The sequence below is a fragment of the Rhagoletis zephyria genome, unplaced genomic scaffold, assembly GCF_001687245.7.
Source record: "Rhagoletis zephyria isolate East Lansing unplaced genomic scaffold, Rhagoletis_zephyria_1.1 Rzeph_scaffold_05766, whole genome shotgun sequence".
Taxonomy (NCBI): Eukaryota; Metazoa; Arthropoda; class Insecta; order Diptera; family Tephritidae; genus Rhagoletis; species Rhagoletis zephyria.
In genome coordinates, this window is record NW_016162849.1 from 8,370 (window position 1) to 14,607 (window position 6,238).

Consider the following 6,238-nt stretch of genomic DNA (forward strand, 5'->3'; position numbering starts at 1 on the left):
GGGCAACTCAGTTCTCATTTTACCGCGCCATTTACATTCGGTACAGATCGATCTGATTGTCTTGATGCCATTTTGAAAGTTGCCCGCATGAGAAAACGGAACAAAGTTAAAACGGAAATTTGACAGATCAGATGTTAAGACACATTTAGTAGAAGGTTGAGACTTGGGGTTATAGTCATGAAGTGCTAATGAAATGCCTTAGTAGACAAATTTCTGACACTAAAGCGAGCCACCGACAAGGCAACATCGTCAACCGCTCCACCAGTGTATAGCGAAATGAGTTTGAACCGATTGCTGGGATCTGTTGCCTGTCTGTGGCTGGCTTAACAAAATATGTAAACCTATTTACAGTGTCACCAGTATATATTCATACAAAAACAAAGGAGTTTTTATTGCCTATTATAATTTGAAGTACAAAGATGTGTGTGATGTGTGAACGAATCGGTGCCTTCTCTAATATTTATCGAAAATATATCGAAATTTGACAGCCAAAATAAAGCAATAAAAAACAAAGACGAACTATTGCCGTATTTAATAAAATACTGTCTATATAGATCAAAATCATTGATGATGAATTACTTTTTTTCTCCATCTCCGATATTTGCAGTAAACAAAAATAATAATAAATAATAATAATTATAGCGCTGACACTTAACGACATAGCGTAAACGTAGGTTGACGGACGGAGAAACATATCAAATTTGCTGTTGATGGAGAGAGAGGACCAACGACATTTTATTAATAGAGTTTTTCTAAGTTTAACAAGAGTCGTTTACTTTAAATAATTTTGAGAAACAGTTCGGCCGGCCGGATAGCGGATAGTAACTCAATATACGGATCCGGTCAAAGGGTAAATTTATGCCGGATATCTGGAAAATGGGATAACTACCATTATATCTTTGATCTAGATGCTCATCTGCATCAAAAATAAAAACAAAAAAAATCGCTTACGTTTCTTAGAGGCTAGGACTCGATATTAGGGTGATTGGCTCGGTTTTTCCAAAGCTGTTCGAATAACCGGATTTGTGTTATCGAATTAACTCGGGTTTTCACCTGATTTATTTAGTACATCTTAAAATTCACTGCAAGTCTACTTATTTTACTTTATAAAAAATGGAACTAGAAAATGTTTATACATTGTTTATCTGTACTATAGGAAAATTCCCACTGAACCCTCAATTTAAAAATGTGTACCAAATTCAAAAAAAAAAGTAATAATAAATAAATTTTTGGCGCTTACACATTTTTCTACGTGCTCGGCCGAGCTCGTCCTTTAAGTTTTGTTGTGCATCTTGAGGTTGTAGCACAAATGGAGGGAGCTACGGAATGGAGAGCACTACTAAATCAAAAAAAAATAAAAATTTCTGGAAAAATTCAATAAAAGTATTAAAAAAGTTCACTTAAGATCGAGCGGTTTTTCTTAACTTCAAAATAGGGAACAGGTTTTTTTTCAAATTGCCATTTTTCGATTATCTCGAACGCCGGTTTTGAAAAAAACCGACCACCCTACTAGATAAGATCTGGCAACATATTTAGTGTACATAAGTTAATCGAAATTGACAATTTTACGTCTGAATAGAGAAACAGTTGCTAATTAACTGCTTGAATGCTCTTTACATACATACATATTTGCTTATACATATGTATATACATTGCTGGTCAAAACAGCGATGATATGTCATACGACTTATATTGCAGTGATTCGGCTAAATTATAAGTTTATGCCTCATTTATGAATGTACCATTGGATGTGTGTGTGTACTTAAATATCTATGCTTGTACATACATAATTACCTTTCACTTGAATGGAGCAATAAATGCTTGGACAATATCTGATACACACACACATACATATGTATATATGCGTAAAAAGCTGTGAATGAGCGGCAATGAATTCTCGTGACCCCTAACCAGTAGTAGGTAGAACTAATAAAACGACCTTAGTAAAAATGCATAGATAAACACATACAAACATATGTATGTATGTATGTACATTAGACCGTACTACAAACGAAGCATAAGCAAACGAAAAAATTTCAAAGTACACCTCTGTGTCCAAGTAAGGAATTTTTACCAGGCGATTTCGAAAAACAATTTTTTTGCCGAACCCAGAGGTAACACCTACACTCTTTAAAAATTCGTTTTTTAAATAAGTACATACTTCTACTGGAATTATCGAAATACTTGCATATCAAAAGTTTAATGGTTTTTGGCGATACTTAAACATATGACATTAACGTTAAGGTGGTAGGAACAGAGATGTAGTGGACAAGTATTAGAGCGGAGTATTTGAGGTGAAAGGAATTTAGAACAAAAAATTTTCTCCACCCGACAAGAACATTGATATATCATACTTTAACACCTGCTCATACATACATATGTATTGAACAGCATTGGAGCAAAACCAACAACCGGCGTGCATTTTGTTGTTGAGTTTTTACTTTAAAATATCAAAAACGTAAACAAAATTTGGCATTGCAAATATAGATACGAATATTCGAATATTCGTATAAAAAAATTTAACACGAGAATTTCGCAAAAATGATTCATATATTAATTTGAATAAAATACTGCCAGCTTGTGAGATTTCTACGCCAAGTATTGAAATGTTACCAACTTGTGTATATTTAAAAAAAAGTACTCGGCGCTCTGGAAAATACCCGATCCTTAAAAGTATCGGTACCAAAGAACTCAAATCCTCAAAAGTACTCGATACTTCCCAAGACTACTATTTATGCTCCATTAAAATGACCTTTCTCTAATTGCTATAATTCAAGTTGGCTCCGAACTGCTTACTTTGACTAGTTTCGACCGGATATCTTACCCACTTCAAAGTTGTATATTGTTATACTGAAATTGAATGGGCTATAAAACTGCATACCAGAAATTAAAAATAAAATCAGAGTAAAAAAATTTAAAATTTTAATGAAAATTCGTTAAATTTTCCTTAATCTTGTATACAGTTTCAAACTTTGTTTTATATAGTTTTGTTTGTAGCTTGAGCCATACCTTTGTACAAAAATAACAAAAAATTATAGCTTGCAAAACATTGTGAATATTTAAAAATCAAGGGTGTACGCAGATATAGTGGAGCGACTATGTGTACATTAGGGTGGTTCAAAAACAGTAAAGTCGGAATTGTAATGCTCTTACTCCCTAGCATTGTTCTATATCGAAAAAAAAGTATACCCCTATTTTTTTATTTTGAAATCAAAAAATATTTAGAGGTCGCTCAAAGCGCTCAAAGTTTTCCATGTATTTTTATATGGGAAAAATTAATTTTTTCGTAGAAATGGTATAGAATTCTTGAAAATCAATATTTTTCGATCGGAATACTCTGGTTCTCTTCAGAAGACTTTCAATAATAATACCCAATTATTTATTTAACCATTTCTTAATACTAATGATTTTTTATTGCATTTTTCGGGGTTTTTGTGGGTTTTTGGCGGACCTATAAATTATAGTTTCAATGAAAAAATGGTTAAATAAACAATTGGATATTATTACTGGGACGTTTGAAACATTAAATCAATTTATTTACCAGAAATATTTAATGTGGTGTAGTACTTCTTAATTTTGCCACCATAAACTCGATATCTTAATATTTTATTGTTTTTGCTTAAATTTGGAGCAGAAAAATTATACACATCAACAGTCTTTGCGTTTGTCAAAATTTGATATGCATTTGTCAAAATTTGATATGCATTTGTCAAAAATTTCACTAACCTCATGAGCTCATATTCACCTCATACTTGTCAAAAATTTACTCGCAGCCAACTTTGTTACCGATTCACACACGCTCTCTATACCATTTCTACGAAAAGTTGTTTTTTCCCCATATAAAATACATGGAAAACTTTGGGCGCCTTGAGCGAAAATAAAAAAATAAGGGTAAATTTTTTTCGGTATAGAACAGTCCTAGGGGGTGAGAGCATAAAAATCCCGACTTTACTTTTTCCTAACATGCATTTTTGGACCACCCTAATGTACATAAATATATTAAGATTTGAGCAAAGTTTCAAAGTCAATTCATTAATTTTCCGCGCGTTCAAAATTTACTTTGCATATATTTTTAGGTACATACATACCGTCGTTTAAAGTACAAAACCGCGTATCAACAAAATGCAAAACCGCGTACGTGAAGTTGTAGAAATTATTTTCTTGAGCGTAAAAACACTCATATTTCAAAATGGTTATCTTTTTTATAAAGCAATCGCATTTCTGGCTACTATACTTCAGGTCGAATGGATGAGGATTGAGCCAAGAGTTTGTGTGAGTAAATCCATTTTTTGGCAGCAAATGCCAGTTACGTAGTTTTGCAGAATGACGTTACGCGGTTTTGTACTTTAAACGACGAATACATAAGTATCTACAAATATACATACATACATAAATAGGCATAAATAATACATTCATTTTTCTTAGTTTCGCTTTAAGGGTTCCGACTCTTTTCGTTGTTCACAAAATGATTGCAACAAATAGAAGACGCATTGAATTGAAATATAACTCAACTTTTTCGCTCAAATCTTACTCGCAAAATTTTTGAGCTAAAAGCTCATTCACAATCCGGTTACTTTTCACTTCATTTGTTTTATTTATTATTTTTTTCAATCTACATCTGTTTGACATATCGAGGTGTGTGAAATCAGCTGTGCTGTGTTTTCGCTTCAGTGCGCAAAATCATAAAAATTGAGCGAATATTGCCACAAAAAACAGCAAACAATAAAAATCAGTGCGAAGCGAAAAATGTTTTGTTTTTTTATTTATATGCACTTATAGTGCACATATGTATGTATCTACATGTACATATGTACATATACATATCGCACACCGTCTTCAAAAGAGTCACAACTTTTCATTATTTTCAACTTTTAGCTACAACCCCGTAGGAAATATGAGCATATGAGTAACAATGCCTTACCAGCAACTTACACTTCACCCGGCGGTTCTTACCACTTCCCTGCCTAATCTTATGTTTATGGAAGTAAAAATTTAGAATTTAGATACATTTGATACCAGACATACTACTGAACCGCAATCGAACCTATTCCAGTTAAAATGCGTCCCTTGACCGAAATGATATGAAGATGGTAAGAGAGACAGCCACTTTACCTTCTTCTGAACTGAGTATCAATCTGAATCTGATAGATTTCTTGAAAGCAGCTAAGTTATTAATAAAGGGGTTTCAATTGGGACGAAAATTGTCAGCCTGTGCCCCTTGCCGCCTTGTCTATACAGCCACAGAACCTAAACACCTTTACAAAGTACACGATTGAGAGCTGAACCAGTTACCGATGTAATATCGTAGACTTTGTTAGCTGGCATGACCTATCTTATGGGATTCTCGTGCACATGAACACATCTTAAATCTGAACTGATCGGACTCTGGGCAACCCTTTGCTTGCCTTTGTTACGCGATCATTGGTCGTGTTTTAACGATCCTTATCACTACAGGCGACCGCTGTAGTAGTAGTTTTGTGCTACTCTGAATTAATGCAGAGTTGGAGTACTACGTCCTGCCCTAGGACATAGCAATGTTAATTTGACTACATTTTTTATATGCGTTTCGGTTAATTGTGGAGTACTCCTGGACCCTTAGGGAGTACTGTTTACTTGGGAGCACTGAGTAGTCGCAATTTTGCACTTAAATGACGAAATACATACCTGCAAAGCAACAAGACAAACTCGGCTATTTATCGGTTAAAAAATACGCGACCGGAAGGGTAGTGTTGGTAAGTGAAAAATTGCTCTATTGTGAATTTTTAATGGAAAAGTGGAGAGGCAAATTTTTGTTTTCGTATATACATACATGATTTATATTTTAAATAAGTATATATTTTTATGTCTGAATCCCGTTAAACTAGTCACATGTTTCTTGCCAGATACCAACAGGGTTGCTTAAGTAGCTAAAAGCAAATTTTACCCGAGTTGAGCGTTCTTTTGTCGCTCGTTCACCAAAAAAAAAAATGCAGCTACTATAAACATACCAGATGAGTTTCTGAGGACAATGGCAGCGTCAAATTATTGTAAATAGGTACCGATGCCACCAGCTGTTGACACTGGCACCACTGGCACAGTTTCAGTGCTCAAATGCCGCACTACCCCATTAGCGAGAGAGAGCTGATGCGCACGAGATGAGACTTTCTACTCCCCACCGATGCCGCTAAAATGACAGAAGCAACACAAACCATGCCACCTTTGTTTAGGTATGAATTTATGTACATACATATGTACGTGC